Source organism: Lissotriton vulgaris, chromosome 7, assembly GCF_964263255.1.
Source record: "Lissotriton vulgaris chromosome 7, aLisVul1.2, whole genome shotgun sequence".
Taxonomy (NCBI): domain Eukaryota; kingdom Metazoa; phylum Chordata; class Amphibia; order Caudata; family Salamandridae; genus Lissotriton; species Lissotriton vulgaris.
Genome location: NC_141695.1, coordinates 85512690 through 85532185, shown reverse-complemented (window position 1 = coordinate 85532185; position 19496 = coordinate 85512690).

Here is a 19496-nt window from a genome sequence, read left to right as displayed (position 1 = left end):
AGATATATATCTTTTTTTTGAATGTTAATTTCTCAAAATCCACTGGAGCACATCTATTAAGACCTAGCAAAGGCACATCGGGCTAACAGTCCCTACAATTTTGCCAAGTTTCGTGCAAATCCATTCAGCCGTTCGAGCTAAAAGTGAGGCCAACCGCCCTATGGAAATTAACATGGGAAAAACGCGTTTTGGGACTCCCCTTTTTTCTCGGCCCCCCTTGACGAACCCCCCCCCAAATTTTTAGGGGCTGCTCAGAAACAAAATGTGCCATTTTTCTGAAAATTTCAGCCAATTCCGTCCACAAACGCCAAAGTTATTAGACATAGAATTTTCAAAAATCCCATAGAGAAAAAATCCTAACTATATATACCTACTGGCGACTGCCAGTAGGTAATATATACATATATATATATATATATACACGCATAAATATACATATATATATTTTTTTCTCCAAAACGCCCTTGTGCTCAAGAATGCACTCGACAATGCTCTCGCCCTTTGTGTATTGCTAGCCTTGCTGCAGCATGCTTTCTCTCTGTCCAGACTTTGCAATCATGCTCAGCGCGTTTCAAGGCATTCGCCCCTTAGTCATGAACTTCACACAAAGAGTCGGAAGGATCACCTGTTTGTTCATTTCATTTTTATTGTTGGATAAGACAGCCCTCAGTGGGTGTGGCTTGCAGTAAACACCACATAGAATGATGGTAATTGCAGTTCCACAGGTAAGTATTAGTATCACTCCTTTAGTAGGCCCCATGCCCCTGTGTCAAAAAATAAAAAGCTGTGTAAGGTCCTTTAGTAGGTAGGGACATCTTGTTATTGCATGCTTCATTTTGCAAGAGAACATTGTGACTAACGGAAAGGGATTTTTTCCTTCCATGGCCTTTTAACTTTTGAGAAATGGTGCACCTCTTGTTCCCGCGGCTCGGGAAGCCGTGTATCATTTTTTTCGACAAAGCGCCCTTGCGCTCAAGAATGCACTCGACAATGCTCTCGCCCTTTCGGTATTGTTAGCCTTGCTGCAGCACGCTTTCCATCTGTCCAGACTTTGCAATCATGCTCAACGCGTTTCAAGGCATTCGCCCCTTAGTCATGAGCTTCACACAAAGGCCCGGAAGGTTCACCTGTTTGTTCACTTCATTTTTATGGTTGAATGAGACAGCCTGCAGTGGGCGTGGCTTATAGTAAGTGCCACATAGCATGATGGTAATTGCAGTTCCACAGGTAAGTATTAGTGTCACTCCTTTAGTAGGCTTTGTGCCCCTGTGTCAAAAAATAAAAAGCTATGTAATGTCCTTTAGTTGGTAGGGACATCTCAGTATAATATAATAGTGATTACCCAAGTGGGCTGTGGTGTGACCAGAAAATATGAAATAATAATTTGTCCATGCCAAGAGAAGTTTCCCTCTAACAGAAATTGGACATAAAAAAGAAAGAAACAAGAATACTCAAAATTATAAAGTAAAAAATATCAGATAGTAAAAAATCCTTATCTGTGTTATGGTGAACACCAAATGGATGCTTTGTGAAGAAAATGGTAGGGAACCCAAAATAATTTGTCTGTTTGATCCGATGGGTCCCTTCCTGACAGTGCACTTTACTGCTGTGTAGATATATTCCTCGCAGCCTGCTCTAATCAATCAAGGACGGGTACCGACTACTGTTTCGTGTGTGAAAAGGTTTATTAGTGCAACTTGTCCACTATTCTGTTCTTTTCCTTGTGGGAAAAGGTTTATTAGTGCAACTTGTCCACGATTGCAAGTTTCGGCCAGGCCTTGGTTACATGCGTGCCAAAAATTCAAACACTTCCTTAAGCAGAACACATGTGATGACAGGGAAGTAATGGCCATTAACAAAAAACTATACACTGGCAAAGTCCCTATGGTTGACAACATTGCAACTAGTGATTTAATCATTTCCTGAGCTAAATTATAGGTTGTAAGCTTCTTAATATATAGATAAGATAAAAGCGTGCATATTATCGAAAGGCGTTCTTAAAGGTAATTATTGATATATGTACAGTGATAGAAGAAAAGAGAAAAGTGCAAAACAATCCAAATTCAATTAGTGTATGGTTGATTGTCATATATGCTGATGTAAACAGATGACATTGATAACAGTTCATATGTTAAAAATAAATTCAATAATGCTGATGGACTTGTCACAATTCATGCAGAATCTTCTTATTCATGCCGCATTTTTACATGTGAAAATTGTGTCCAAAGTGGGCAAAGTGATACATTCAAACACTAGCAATTATTCCTATAGACTGTATCACCAATATCAGTATCTTAATTACATAATAGAAATCAAAATCAAATCCAATTATCATTGCAACTTTCAATTATATAAGATTAAATTATATGACAGATACCTTCTGTACTAAGCAGTGTGTTATCTCCCCAATGTATTCTGTCTGTGCATTGTCTGCGTTTGTTAACCATACCCCTGAATTAAAATATGTAAATGTGTAAAAGATATAAAAAAGAAAAGTGTTAGCTAGCTGCCGGTATTATGTGAACTCTATCACTCTTTTCAAGCCATCCAAATAGGAATCTATGAACCTATAGAAAAGTCCTCACTGATAGTCAAACATTTCGGTGACATGGTGTCAACATTAAGGATGCATTGTGTCTCCAACTGTCTGAGCGAAGCTTCTCTTTTGCCTCCCCGCCTAAGATTGGGAACTGAATCAACCACAAAGTATTTCAGACAGTTGAGGTTGTTGTTGTGGTACTTCTTGAAATGTTGATCCACAGGATAGTTGTGGTCAGAATAAACAATTGCTCTGAGGTGTTGTAAAATTCTAACATTCACGTGCAATTTGGTACTTCCCACATACTGTAATTTGCAGGTCCATCTAAGATATATACAGCAAAGTCAGTTTTGCGTTGTAAAGATGAGCGATTTTGACAGGCCTGTCACAAAAGCCATTTACGTAATGAGAAGTATTGGTCGCATAGCGACATGCGTTGCACATGCTACAGTTATGAAAAACAGTCCTAGCTAAAAGCCAGTTTGTGGTCTGAGTAACCTCAGGGCTACTGCTCATCAAAGCATTACTCCTGATGGAAGCCCTCCTGAAAGTTATCGTAGGTTTTTTGGGAAGTTTAGATCCTATTGTAGGATCATTAAGAATAATGGGACACTGCGTTCTAAGAGTGGATCTGATTTGTTGTTGTTCTTTGCTAAATGATAAAATTAATCTAACATCGGTGTCATTATTAGCAGAATTACTTTCTATATTGTTAGTAGTCAGACTGTCCCTAAATATAATAGTTTCCCTACTGTCATGATTTGCCCTTGAGATTGTTTGGTCAAGGGTTTTTGTTGGATACCCACGGGCCAAAAATCTCAGTTCGGCCTTCTGTTGGCACTTCATTAAACTGTGTTCCTAGCTACAATTTCTTCGCAGTCTCAACATTTCACCATGGGGGATACTATCCTTAATATGCCTGGTATGAAAACCATTGGCATGTAATTTTGAGTTGCCAGCTGTTGATTTCCTATATAGATTGGTCTCAATTTTTTTGTTCACTGTATAGACCCATACATCCAAGCAGTCTCTTTCCTGTGTATTCAGATTTGCTGTAAATTTTAAGTTTAATGAATTGACATTGATTTTATCCATAAATTCAGCTGCACAATCTAGTGATCCACTCCATAAAAAATACATCACCTATATAGTGTAGACAACATATGCCATGCCCCTCCAAGTCAGCACCATGCTCTCCAATGAGTATATGCTCCTCCTACCAGCCCATGTGAAGACATGCATAACGGTGTAGGAAAAAGGCACCCATGGCAACTCAGTTGTTGCAAAACCTCATTGTTAAAGTTGAAGTCATTCTTTTCCAAGCACTATATATTCATAGATAAAAAAATTCACTGTGTTCATACAATCTTAGTAGTATGCTTCTAAAATAATGTCCGACTGTTCTCAGCCCATCATTTTGCCTGATGTTGGTGTAGAGTGATGATATGTGCAGTGTCATAAACAGATACTTATTTGTATATATATATATGTATATATATATATATATCCAACGTAAAAAGCACCCTTTTAGAGAACGCCCTCACGGTCCACATATCCACTTCAAATGGGGACGACAGCACCCTCAGCATGCAGCTTGCATCACAAATTCATTGCCAAACGCGTTTCGGGTTCTTGCACCCTTGTTCACTGGCTCCTTTTTACAAAACACTGCCACACAATGTAAGGTGAACGCCTGCTTTTATTAGTAGTTCCGCCCTGTTGGGCGTGTCTCCTTGCTTCGATGGGCTCGGCCGCTAGGCCTTCTGGTATAGGCAGTCCTTACAGTCACCCTTGTGGGGTGTGCAGAGGTTTCAAAATAAAAGTACTTAAAAGCCCCAGTGGGTTGATGTTAGCATAACTGCTGAGGCGTGCTGACTTTAATGCAGTCTCTCATTGTCGAGAGTGGTCCGTCCTGAATGCAGCGTCTCACAAACTGGCTGACGCTGTAGGTCCGCGTTTCAGCGGAGGTTCGTTCTCGCGACTGGGATCAGCCGCTAACTATCCAACGTAAAAAGCACCCTTTTAGAGAACGCCCTCACGGTCCACATATCCACTTCAAATGGGGACGACAGCACCCTCAGCATGCAGCTTGCATCACAAATTCATTGCCAAACGCGTTTCGGAATCTTGCACCCTTGTTCACTGGCTCCTTTTTACAAAACACTGCCACACAATGTAAGGTGAACGCCTGCTTTTATTAGTAGTTCCGCCCTGTTGGGCGTGTCTCCTTGCTTCGATGGGCTCGGCCGCTAGGCCTTCTGGTATAGGCAGTCCTTACAGTCACCCTTGTGGGGTGTGCAGAGGTTTCAAAATAAAAGTACTTAAAAGCCCCAGTGGGTTGATGTTAGCATAACTGCTGAGGCGTGCTGACTTGTGGATATGTGGACCGTGAGGGCGTTCTCTAAAAGGGTGCTTTTTACGTTGGATAGTTAGCGGCTGATCCCAGTCGCGAGAACGAACCTCCGCTGAAACGCGGACCTACAGCGTCAGCCAGTTTGTGAGACGCTGCATTCAGGACGGACCACTCTCGACAATGAGAGACTGCATTAAAGTCAGCACGCCTCAGCAGTTATGCTAACATCAACCCACTGGGGCTTTTAAGTACCTTTATTTTGAAACCTCTGCACACCCCACAAGGGTGACTGTAAGGACTGCCTATACCAGAAGGCCTAGCGGCCGAGCCCATCGAAGCAAGGAGACACGCCCAACAGGGCGGAACTACTAATAAAAGCAGGCGTTCACCTTACATTGTGTGGCAGTGTTTTGTAAAAAGGAGCCAGTGAACAAGGGTGCAAGAACCCGAAACGCGTTTGGCAATGAATTTGTGATGCAAGCTGCATGCTGAGGGTGCTGTCGTCCCCATTTGAAGTGGATATGTGGACCGTGAGGGCGTTCTCTAAAAGGGTGCTTTTTACGTTGGATATATATATATATATATATATATATATATATATATATATGTACGCTCGTGGAGAGGTCCAACTAGAGAACTGCAGCCGAACACAGGTGAACTGTTCCCCAAACAGATTTAATTAAATGTACAGGCAGTCACGCTCTACGGTAAATTAAAAGCATATGTCCACAATCCCAACGCGTTTCGAGTTTGCCTCTTCTTCCTGGGGCACTGCAGTCATCACACGCATATTTCGCTCCATCTCCAATTTAAGCAATGATGAAGGCCATGAATTAGCGAATCTGCTGCTTTCTGGGAGATGAAGTTTCAGTTTATATCCTGGATGGATGCGTGCTGAAATAAATGCCGGATAAAGCCCCTCTTGGGCCCCAGAGTGCCGACTGCCTTTATCCAACACCTGCGCTCCACACAGTGGCCCCGTCTTCCTTTTGGGGTGGTGCTAGTTCGGCGGCAGGACAACCACCAAATATGTACGCTCGTGGGGAGGTCCAACTAGAGAACTGCAGCCGAACACAGGTGAACTGTTCCCCAAACAGATTTAATTAAAGGTGCAGGCAGTCTCACTCTCCGGTACATTAAAAGCATATGTCCACAGTCCCAACGCATTTCGAGTTTGCCTCTTCTTCCTGGGGCACTGCAGTCATCACACGCATATTTCGCTCCATCTCCAATTTAAGCAATGATGAATGCCATGAATTAGCGAATCTGCTGCTTTCTGGGGGATGAAGTTTCAGTTTATATCCTGGATGCATGCGTGCTGAAATACATTCCAGATAAAGCCCCTCCTGGGCCCCAGAGTGCCAACTGCCTTTATCCAACACCTGCGCTCCGCACAGTGGCCCCCTCTTCCTTCTGGGGTGGTGCTTGTTCGGCGGCAGGACAACCGCCAAATATGTTCGCTCCTGGGGAGGTCCAACTAGAGAACTGCAGCCGAACACAGGTGAACTGTTCCCCAAACAGATTTAATTAAAGGTACAGGCAGTCACGCTCTGCGGTACATTAAAAGCATATGTCCACAGTCCCAACATGTTTCGAGTTTACCTCTTTTTCCTGGGGCACTGCAGTCATCACACTCATATTTCGCTCCATCTCCAATTTAAGCAATGATGAATGCCATGAATTAGCGAATCTGCTGCTTTCTGGGAGAGGAAGTTTCAGTTTATATCCTGGATGGATGCATGCTGAAATAAATGCTAGATAAAGCCCCTCTTGGGCCCCAGAGTGCCGGCTGCCTTTATCCAACACCTGCGCTCCACACAGTGGCACCCTCTTCCTTCTGGTGTGGTGCTAGTTTGGCGGCAGGACAACCGCCAAATATGTACGCTCGTGGGGTGGTACAACTAGAGAACTGCAGCCGAACACAGGTGAACTGTTCCCCAAACAGATTTAATTAAAGGTACAGGCAGTCACGCTCTCCGGTACATCAAAAGCATATGTCCAAGGTCCCAATGCGTTTCGAGTTTGCCTCTTCTTCCTGGGGCACTGCAGTCATCACATGCATATTTCGCTCCATCTTCAATTTAAGCAATGATGAATGCCCTGAATTAGCAAATCTGCTGCTTTCTGGGAGATGAAGTTTCAGTTTATATCCTGGATGGATGCGTGCTGAAATAAATGCCGGATAAAGCCCCTCTTGGGCCCCAGAGTGCCGGCTGCCTTTATCCAACACCTGTGCTCCACACAGTGGCCCCCTCTTCCTTTTAGGGTGGTGCTAGTTCGGCGGCAGGACTACCGCCAAATATGTACGTTCGTGGAGAGGTCCAACTAGAGAACTGCAGCCGAACACAGGTGAACTGTTCCCCAAACAGATTTAATTAAAGGTACAGGCAGTCACGCTCTCCGGTACATTAAAAGCATATGTGCACAGTCCCAATGCGTTTCGAGTTTGCCTCTTCTTCCTGGGGCACTGCAGTCATCACACGCATATTTCGCTCCATCTCCAATTTAAGCAATGATGAATGCCCTGAATTAGCAAATCTGCTGCTTTCTGGGAGATGAAGTTTCAGTTTATATCCTTGATGGATGCGTGCTGAAATAAATGCCAGATAAAGCCCCTCTTGGGCCCCAGAGTGCCGGCTGCCTTTATCCAACACTAGCACTCCACACAGTGGTCCCCTCTTCCTTCTGGGCTGGTGCTAGTTCGGCGGCAGGACAACCACCAAATATGTACGCTCGTGGGGAGGTCCAACTAGAGAACTGCAGCCGAACACAGGTGAACTGTTCCCCAAACAGATTTAATTAAAGGTACAGGCAGTCTCGCTCTCCGGTACATTAAAAGCATAAGTCCACAGTCCCAATGCGTTTCGAGTTTGCCTCTTCTTCCTGGGGCACTGCAGTCATCACACGCATATTTCGCTCCATCTCCAATTTAAGCAATGATGAATGCCATTAATTAGCAAATCTGCTGCTTTCTGGGAGATGAAGTTGTCATATAGATACTTCTTTATTAATACCGCCCTCATCGCAGCAACAGATGACATTCGAACTCTACTGGACAATGGAGACACAGTCGCCCTCATCCTCCTCGACCTCTCCGCAGCCTTCGACACAGTCTGTCACAGCACCCTGGTACAACGCCTCAGAAACATCGGAATCCAAGGAAAACCACTGGAATGGATCACCTCGTTACTGACCGGAAGAACCCAGAGAGTCCGCCTCCCACCATTCAAGTCAGAGGCCACTGAAGTCATCTGCGGCATAGCACAAGGATCCTCACTCAGCCCCACCCTCTTCAACGTATACATGAGCCCCCTCGCGGCCATCGCACGCCAACACAACCTCAACATCATCTCCTACGCTGATGACACTCAACTGATCCTATCACTCACCAGAGACCCTAACACTGCCAAAACCAACCTACATGAAGGAATGAAAGAAGTAGCCGAGTGGATGAAGCATAGCCGTCTGAAACTGAACTCAGACAAAACAGAAGTCCTCATCTTAGGCTCCTCCCCCTCCGCCTGGGATGACTCTTGGTGGCCAGAGGCCCTTGGAAAAGCACCCATCCTGACGGACCACGCACGGAACCTGGGCGTCATCCTGGATTACACACTCTCTATGAACAGACAGGCCAACGCCGTTTCATCATCTTGCATCAACATTCTTCGCATGCTCAAAAAAACATTTCGCTGGATCCCCACCGAAACTAGAAAAACGGTCACCCACGCACTGGTCACGAGCCGCCCGGACTACGGAAACACCCTATACGCCGGTACCACCGCAAAACTCTAGAAAAAACTCCAGCACATCCAGAACGCTTCAGCCAGACTCATACTAGACATCCCGCGTAAAGACCACATCTCTGGTCACCTGAAAAACCTCCACTGGCTCCCCGTCAATAAGAGAATTACTTTCCGCCTCCTAACCCACGCACACAAAGCACTTTACGAACTCGGACCCGAATGCCTCAACACACGACTTTCCTTCTACACCCCCTCCCGCCAGCTACGATCCTTCAACCAAGCCCTTGCTATTGTACCTCGCATCAACAAAACCACCATGGGAGGTAGATCCTTCTCCTACCTAGCAGCTAAAACCTGGAACTCACTTCCCACTCACCTTCGCCTCACTCAGAACCACCTAGCATTCAGAAAGCAACTTAAAACTTGGATATTCGACAAGTAATTCCCCACCCTTCTTCGAGCGCCTTGAGACCCTCTGGGTATGTAGCGCGCTATATAAATCATTTGACTTTGACTTTGACTTTGTTAAGTTAGCATGAGCTTATTACATGTTTAAACGCCATTTTTCCTTCGCCTTCAGTTTGCACACAACACATACTTGTTGTTGTAGTTTTCAACCTAGAAGAGTGATGCGATTTATTTGAGAATAATATGTTATTACTCTGATATCAGTTGTGCTTGGTACACTGTCTGAACAGTGAGTGCTGAACCCTCTAAGAATAACTCGATACAAGGTTGTTGGGAGGTCTGATCTTCGCACCACATTAGACATAACATTAATACAGTCGCTGCCAACATTGGGCTCTAAGCCGGTTTAAGATAGAGTTACAGGGAATGCAAGAACACACTTGATGATGCTTCGCATGCAGAGAGCTGGTGGCAGATGATGTGATCCTCTCCTCCTGAGATTTAGAGGTATGGGCCCGCCCTGCTAAAACCCAAAAGAGACCTTCATAGATATAATATAATATGCTAAATAGGGAGGTGAGAAATAGGTTTTGTTAATTCCTATTCATTTCAGCATTATAATATGCTATCACCGTTTGCGTACTATGGACTAGTAACTATGCTGATAACTTTGATTCTTATAATCTGTTTGCTTGTATTATATAAGATACTGCGTTTGAGAATATTGCATTGATTAATAAATATTTCAAATATGCACGTGTCCTCTTTTACTCCACGTTCTGGTTTGAAATGATTATAGAGCGAAAGAGTGTTCATGTTCTGGTTTGTCTAAGTCATTGGGAGTTTGTTATGACCAATGAGACACTGTAGCTAGCTCGGTAAGGGGATTTTGGATACTGAGGTGAGTTTTGGGTCACCCTAAGTCACTGAGGTTCTAGATCTCTATGCAGAGTTCTGTAGGAGAACGGAATCCATGCTACATGGCGCCCGTACGTTGGTGGTCTTATATCATGACACTCGAGTAGTATATCATTCAATCCTTAACCCCTTCATTGCCGTTTCCAGAAAACGGTGGTGTCGGAGAACCTACCTATTTTTGAAATAGGTCTTTTCAAGCTTCAATCTATCTAAAACGGTTTCCTTGAATTAATACCCAGTTGTGCTACAAAGTGCTCTTTGTTTTTTCACGTTCCTGTGCAGTCATGGCACAAGCCGTGGACATTCCGCAGCATAGTCGCATTGCGGTGCGGGATAATTTGCGGGCTTATAATGTTCCTTTGGAAGGCTTGGCTGTGATAATGGTGGTTAGTGCGGAACATGCTTATCCATACGAATTGTTTTATTCATGGGTGACTTTTCCGGCGGTGGACGCTAATTCTGGAGTGTTCCACACATACACTGCCACTGCTGTACCTGCTGAGTATACTCCGTACAGGGCACAGGAAGTTCCTATTGATGTATGGCAGCATGGAGTTTGGTTTGGTGGCGCCCTACCCCATTCTTTAACCGCTCCGAGGTTAGGTCCTTTGTCCATTCCAGGCGCAAGTTGGCCTGTTTTGGCTGGATTTACTCCTCACCCTCTACACGGCAATTGTAACTTAGGTGAACTTAGGCGACTTCATGTTGTCGCTATTGCCGTGATTAGAGCGCTAGTGCATTACACAAGCCGTAATATTCAGGGTGCAGCACCTGGAGGTGCGGCGCTTCCGGCAGGGCAGGCTGGTTTGAAAATCAGTCCTGTCATGGTAAATTCCGTAATGGGCAAGAAGCCCCAGGATAAGGATGATTTTACTTTCTGGCTTGCTGAGAAATTTGACCAGCTGGAAGCTGTGTTTCCTAATACGACTCCTGGTGAGAAACACCGGATTCTTACGCTTAGTTTGCCGAAAGATTTGGCCCCTGAGCTTGTTGACTGTGAGACCTGGGGTAAGACTTTTGCCCCGGTCTATGCGCGGTGCTACGGCACCCCGCCTATGTCCGTGCTGTCTTCGGTCCTTAAAAGTGTTCAAGATGATCATGGACCGGAATCTGCGGTTGAGTTGGGTATGTGCCTGTGTGGCACCTTTGATGTAGTTTGCGATCTGATCCTTGCAAATGTAAAGGGGATGCAGTGAACTTCCAGGTGGCTAACGCTTTGGCGGTGCTTCCCGATGCAGAGAAACCCCGGCAGTTAGCGAGAATAATTGTGGCGGCTTATAAAACAGTGGGTCGCAATTCAAAGGGTATAAAGCCTTTTTCTGTTAAGGAGAAAAAGCAGCCCCAGGGACAAACTTCGGAAATGTAAGTTCAGCCCAAGTCCAAGAAACAAAATTGGCCTAAAAAACAGAAGCAGGGTAAGCAACAGCAACAACAACAAACACAGGTTTCTCGTCCAGGGTCTCCGTTGCCTGCGCAGTCGGAACGTGTTTGTGATTTGCACGACCGCACGATGATTAAATCACCTGAACATTGTCAGGCTTCTGACCAAAACTCTCCTCGTTCCTTTCAGGACTCATCGGCCCGACAACCGGTGGAGGAGGGGGCGGCAGGGGTCGGGGTGGACAACAAGGACGTGGTCAGCCCCGCCCGCGAAACGGTGGAGAGCAGCAAGAAGGCACTGCGCCCAAGAGACCACAGTTTGCCAAGAAGAAAGTCGCCACCTTAACAGCGCATCGATATGCCCCAGATAGTGAGAACGCGGCTTCGGAATCTGACGTGGGCTCTGACCTTGCTGGACAGCGCGGCGGAGATTACCATAGTGAAAGAGGCCCTCCGTCCACTACTGAAGGTGACAGCGACTGACACTTATATTGTGATTGAAACAGCTCATACAAGAGTTGCTCCCCCTGATAGACTTTTTGAAATTGTCCTGTTAATTGAAGGTGACATACAGCGAACTGTAAAAGGGGTATTTTGGGAAAATCTTTCATCTACGTATGACATTTTGCTTTCGGAGGCTGACTGGCCCCCACCTTTTGTTCTCGCAGCTCCGCGAGGGGAAGAGGTGATCCTCCCCAGTTTCGCGAACACTGTTTCGAGAGTGGAAGCGCTGCATTTTGCAGAAGAGTGGGCTCTGGCGCTTGCACCGGCTGTGTACCGCAATCAATGTGGCTGGGATAAATTGTCTTCAAGCCACGAGATTCCTTTACGGTCTCAGCCGCAGCCTCAACCTCAATATCCCATTCGACGTGAAGCCAAAGCTTCAGTCGCGGCTATCCTTGAACAATTGGAATATCAAGGTGTAATTGAAACGTGTGTGTCACCGATGAATAACCCCCTTTTTACTGTTAACAAGCCAGACGGATCATATCGTTTGGTTTTAGATTACCGGCATTTAAACTCGCATTGCCGTAAATGTGCAGTACAGAATACTCACGGCTCTGCCCTAGTGAATAGTCTTGAGCGTAAGCGGTTCAAAACCACGCTTGACATTTCCAATGGTTTTTATGCCCATAGATTGGAAGGTCTAAGTTCCCAATGGACCTCCTTCACATGCGGCGGTGTGCAAAAAATGTTTCGATGTCTCCCTATGGGCTATAAGAATAGTCCTGGGGTTTTTTCCGCCCGCATTGTCTCTCTTTTGGAGAGGATCGACCCGGTTGCTTGTTCGTATGTGGATGACATTTATCTCACAGACGACGAACTTTGGGAGCATCTGTGTTGAGTTAATAGCATAATTTGTAACTTTGCAGACATGGGTTACAAGTTTAACTTTGCAAAATCGCACATTGCAGAGTACACAGTGTTGTTTCTGGGCTACGAGCTTAACAAGGAAGGAAAGGGATTGGCTCCTCATTTCCTGGAGAAATGCGCTCAGTTGCGCTCTCCGACAACACTGAAAAAATTACAATCTTTACTGGGCTTCTTAAATTTCGGGAGAACATACATTCCGGAATACGCCCAGTGTATCAAGCCTTTGTATGCTTTGATACAACCATCTTTTTCCAAATCATGCTGGCTGCCTGAGAATTCAGCTATTCTGCAGTCTTTGCAAGCTGATCTGCTAGCTTCTGAATATTTACTGACTCGTGATAACCAGACCAACCTGGTGATAAGGATTATCCCTGGGACGGTGGGTTTCACGTACCTAACTTTTAATGAAGGAGATACAGTACCTATTGCTTACAAGTCACACTTGTACACTTCGGCTGAAATGCGATTTTCCACTGTGGAGAAAGTTTTGACGGCTGTGCAGATGGAAAATCTTAAGGAACATGCCCTGTCACAGGGAAAACGCATGTTGGTTGTTACCCCGTGTCCTGCCTTGGAGGCAGTTACTAAAGCCAGTGTACCAAATCCCAAAGCTTTGCACCCTCGGTGGATTCAATGGGCTGCATCCTTGACATCCCAGGATGTCACGTTAATTTTTGATGCCACTTTACGGTCGCAGGAGTACTTACAGTATGAATTTGTTCATCCTGCTCCTTTAGCAATGCGCCGTTGGAGGATTTCCATTGCATCATTTACAATGATGGTTCGCCGCAGGTTGCGCATGGCTCTAAACATGCCTACGTTTCCGCGTGCGCCATTGTGGTCGGTGCCACGGTGAACGATGAGTTCAAGTCCAGTGTCGTGCACACGCAGACGCTTGGGGACTGCACCGCACAATTAGCAGAACGTGCTCTGATGCTTGCATTAGAGTACGCTGATCCTTGTGTGACTACTTTGATCGTAAGTGATTCTTACTACTGTGTCCAGTCTTACAATGAGAACTTGTTCTTTTGGATTCAGAATGAATTTCGTGATTCCAAGGGTAGCACAATAAAACATAAAATGATCTGTGTCCGAGTGGCTGAACTTAAGGAAAAGTTATAACTTGTGTTTGTGATTCATACTCTAGGCCACCAGCGTGTGGGAGTCCACGCTGTCGGTAATTCGCTTGCTGATGAGGTGGCCAAGTCTGCAGTATCAAAATACTTAGTTGCAGCTGTTACAAAAGTTAAATAGATGATGACATCTTGGCGGCTGTAGCTGCCACTGAGAAGGGAGGTAAATATCCTGCGGGGTTCCCTTCGAAGTACACATACCACTTAAGTCCTGATAAGGTTCCTTACGTGAAAATTCCTGGTGTTGGTGAACGTTTGGTTCCCAACATGGATCGCAGAGCTACTTTGATTACAGCGGCGCATGAAGGTGTGGCGTCTGCGCATGCGGGCGTCTCAGCCACTGTAACTCAGCTACAACAAAGGTTCTGGTGGCGGGGACTGTACAAACAGACGCGCGATTATGTCCTTCAATGTGACATTTGCCAGCAGATTAAGCCTTCGACTGCTGCGCGTCCGCCTCAGACACAGTTGTACATATCTAATAAACCGCTAGGTTGCGTTTATTTAGATCACTGCGGTCCTTTTTCTTCTGCTACTGCGTATAAGTACATCTTAGTAGCAGTTGATTCATGCACACGCTTTGTGTGGGTATGGCTCCATCGCAGTGCTGATTCACGGACTGTCATGAGAGATTTGCGTGTCTTTGTAGGGATTTTTGCCTGTGGTACCTTCCATTCGGATCAGGGTCTGGCTTTTGCCTCTAAGGCATATAAGGATGCTATGGTTTCGTTGGGGGTCCAAGTCAAGTTTTCGTCTCCGTACAGACCTGAGGGTAACAGTGTAGTGGAACAAATGAACCGTGACTTAAAGCAATCTTTGACAGCTCGAGTTATAGGCACTGGCAGAAACTGCTTGGCCCATCTCAATGGCGTGCAGCGTGCACTTAATAATCTCCCTAGAAGGTCTCTGGGTGGGCGGACCCCATACGAAATGCTCTTTGTTATCAAGATGTATGTACCTGACCTCGACGGTCTAGACTGCAAGGCCCAGGCCGCGGCCTTTGACGTAGATGAACATTGCAATGTTTTACAGAATCTACAAAAGACCAGAGACAGTCTAGCTAAGGAACATTTGCCCTCCACATCGGATGTTGCGTTGCAGATCCCGGTAGTTGGCTGGCTACCCCAAGTTGGAGAACTGGTTCGAGAGAAGATCGATCACAAGAAAGAATTTGGTCCTTCATATCGTGCACCGGTTCGAGTTCTTGGAGTGAAGGGCACGAGAACAGTCATATTGCCACCGCTTCCAGGTCGTAAGGAAAACAGATTTATCTCAATTGACAATGTCAAGACACACAGGGTGGCCGATTCTTCATAGCATGACACCGGCAGTATCCTGTCCTACCATGATGAGACATTCTGTGTTGGCTATTACTTCTAGTGCTGAGCCAGCGGTGACCCTCGAGATGCCTGTGGTTTCCAATCCTTTATTGAACACTTTTCCTGTTAATGACAATGATGACCTGAATTATACCTATCCAACTGATTTATCAATGCCCGATTTACAGACTCGTTTGGCCACAGAATCCAGATTTTCTTTTGACTCTAGTTCAAAAACATTAGAAAAAACCCTCACGTTTAGCAACATATGTCACCTTATTTAAAACACAGTTTTTAATTACCCCTTGGACATATATTTGGCTGGTTCTTTTTTCAATTTATCTTTTTATGTCAATTGGTTTTGTGTTTTATTTTTTCCGTCTGATTGATGGACACTATGTCAAAGAGAGAACAGGAATTCGTCACTTTAATGGAACTTTGGCCCCACTTTCCTCGTCACATTCAGCACACAGACTGAAAAGAGAGTTGAATACAGTTAACATCGCTGCTTGGCCTGTCCTCGATGGGATTGTGTGGGATGCGGTTAGATTTCAAATCCATGGGCCAACTGAAGTGATTAATGTTCCAAATGTGCTTAGAGTGAATATGGGGGATGTAGTGAAACAAAACATACGTTCTGATGATTGGGATATGCAGGCCGTGGAAGCATTATTCTCTGATTTGAAATATTATGCTGCCTTTGATGCTGAGGATTTATACTTAGATTCTGTTAATTATGGTGATTTGTTTTGTTTTCAACATTATGGAAATCATTTTCTGCACAAAACAAGTTCCAGGAGGGTTAATGTAAATTACACACATTGGGAACATTGCCCAGCTCCATTACAAGGCAGCTTTAGTACATTTAGTACTTATTTTAAAGACTTTAATCAATCAATTCCTAAGTCATTTTATTTTAAAATGACACAAAATTCCATGTCCAAAGTTAGACTTACCGATACTAAATTGCTGTATTCGAAGTCCTTTATAGACAAGTTAGCTGTAGATGGCTACGAGCTATGGAAGGAAATAACTGACCTTAAATAGGTTTGGGGTACCAAAAATTGGCAGGTACAAGGCACTGAGGCTTTGCACCGTGCATGTCTCATCCCGAATCACATGTTGTTCCTAAATTCTACCATTTCACAAACTACATGCTTTGGATTGGCAACTTCTAAATAAATTAAATACACCAACTATCCCCGAATTGGAAGAATATTCAGGTTGGAGTAATTACACAAAATTGTCCATTCGTGATTTACAAACACTATTGCACAATTCGTCCATTAACGTATCCAGTTTGGATCCATAGGGTTGGCTGATGTGGCATAGAAGCTCTGATTCTTGCCAACGTCGTTTTCTGGGTTTGACTGAAGGTTTTACACAAGTCAGACCTGATCCCCGTTTTGAAGCTGATCATACTGTTACAACTTACTCAGAGGGCAAATTGTGTCAGAATTGGCTACAACATTCCACATTAGCTGCAGTTAAACTACATCTGTCCCAGTTGAGTGATAATGTGGATTTAAATGATTTTATAAAAGGCCCAGCTAAGGGTAGAACTAAATGCTGGATTTATGCGGTTTACAATGAGATTTGGAAATTTTCACAAATTGAGGCTGTTAAACGACTAAGGGCTATTGGCCAAGCTAATTTGGAAAAAGTGCTTGCAGTTGTCGATAACAGTATTAACATGCTTTCTTCCCGAATTTACATGTTGAATAACATTGTTTCTTCTGTTGTTGACATTGTGAATGATGAGGTGTCTGTATTATACCATGGTCAAAATCAATTGCGATCTGTAATGCAGTTTGCATGGACACTACAGACTCTTAAGGCGGGCCGTGTGCCCTGGAGTTACATGAACGTGTCTTCCCTTTTTGCCCCATTTAATTTGACTGACAAGCAGCGCATGCTTTCAATGCGTGATGCATCATTTTCCATGTTACATATTGAAAGGTTAGAATCTTTACCGTTTTCTGTAGCTGAAGCCACTGCTGCAACGTGGCTTATCCATGGATTAATTATATTACCATTTGCTTTGTACAAATTCACTAATTGTATGCGGTATATTGCAATAGGGCGATATGAACCACTCGGAAGCACATTCCTCCACGAGGCATGGTCTCTACCATACACATAAAGATGTATAAAAGATGGAAAGGAAGTGAATCTTAATGGTGAAGAATGCACGCAGTCGCCTGACTGTTCACTAATATGCAGACACATCCAGTTACACGGTTCTTGTAATCAGGACTGACCTAATTTAGCCTGTGTTTTGAAAGGTACACCAGTTCCAGCGATAGTTCCCACATTTACATTATTGACAAATGGTAGTTATTTGCTTTTGAATAACTGCTGTGGTTTAATTATCGGTATCGCTTATGTGGTAACTGTATCTGAACGTGTGGTGTGTTGCAAAAATGTTCTATATCCTCCCACACATGGGAATTCAGATGTTTCCATCTGGCCGCGCATCCCAACCTTGAAAGCGGAGTTCAATGGTATGAGTAGAATAAGAGCCCTTTTGTCTCAAAAAGAAGTGGCCCTGAGCTCGGCCTGTGAAACTTATGTCCTTCACATAGCTAACACATACACAGAGGTGCAGGCACTTTTAAATACTGACTTGCCGTTTCATTTCTGCGAACTGGTTCATCAAATCCTTAATGCCTCCTCCACGTCTGGACTCGCTCATTTTTTTAAATTAGTTAGCAGTGGTCTCGTGACTACCTTTGAAAAAATATTCGGTGTCATCCCCGCATTCTTCCATTCTATATTTTCTTGTTTGTTGGATTCCCTGTTTTGCTGGCTTTGGCTGCAGGCATTTTGATATTGTTTTGCTTTATAAAACATGGATGTCCATCCTGCGCAGGAAGCCGTTCCTCTCCTCCTGACACTGTTTCGTAACCAGATGCTTGATTACTATGGCACCCTGCCACTTGCGACGTTAAGCACGGCTTTTGGATTATCGTTTTGATTTTCCTATTTCACATGTGTCCAGCCTGTGTTTCATTGCCAGAGCTGCGATTTCGACTGGGCCATTGATTTGTGTCTCTGTTTGACGGTATCTCCTGACGTCGATTTTAATCACCTGATGAGCCCCGTAGTTGCTCACAAGTTAGTTTGTTTTGGCGAAAGGATTATGGCCTTGGCAGCGATGCATGGACTAATGGGTCAGTGGGACATACCTGCAGCGGCGCATGAGTTTCTGGCACATAGCGTTCTTGAGAACCCACCAAGTTGTCCTCTGATGTTGCTAGAGGATCCGGTGCTGGAGGAGCAGGTATGTTCTTTCCCATTACTTAATTGGATGGCCGAACTGTTTTCGCCAAACTAGCACCACCCCAGAAGGAAGAGGGGGCCACTGTGTGGAGCGCAGGTGTTGGATAAAGGCAGCCGGCACTCTGGGGCCCAAGAGGGGCTTTATCTGGCATTTATTTCAGCACGCATCCATCCAGGATATAAACTGAAACTTCATCTCCCAGAAAGCAGCAGATTCGCTAATTCATGGCATTCATCATTGCTTAAATTGGAGATGGAGCGAAATATGCGTGTGATGACTGCAGTGCCCCAGGAAGAAGAGGCAAACTCGAAACGCGTTGGGACTGTGGACATATGCTTTTAATGTACCGGAGAGCGTGACTGCCTGTACCTTTAATTAAATCTGTTTGGGGAACAGTTCACCTGTGTTCGGCTGCAGTTCTCTAGATGGACCTTCCCACAAGCGTACATATTTGGCGGTTGTCCTGCCGCCGAACTAGCACCACCCCAGAAGGAAGAGGGGGCCACTGTGTGGAGCGCAGGTGTTGGATAAAGGCAGCCGGCACTCTGGGGCCCAAGAGGGGCTTTATCTGGCATTTATTTAGGCATGCGTCCATCCAGGATACAAACTGAAACTTCATCTCCCAGAAAGCAGCAGATTCGCTAACTCATGGCATTCATCATTGCTTAAATTGGAGATAGAGCGAAATATGCGTGTGATGACTGCAGTGCCCCAGGAAGAAGAGGCAAACTTGAAACGCGTTGGGACTGTGGACATATGCTTTTAATGTACCGGAGAGCATGACTGCCTGTACCTTTAATTAAATCTGTTTGGGGAACAGTTCACCTGTGTTCGGCTGCAGTTCTCTAGTTGGACCTCCCCACGAGCGTACATATTTGGCGGTTGTCCTGCCGCCGAACTAGCACCACCCCAGAAGGAAGAGGGGCCCACTGTGTGGAGCGCAGGTGTTGGATAAAGTCAGCCGGCACTCTGGGGCCCAAGAGGGGCTTTATCTGGCATTTATTTCAGCACGCATCCATCCAGGATATAAACTGAAACTTCATCTC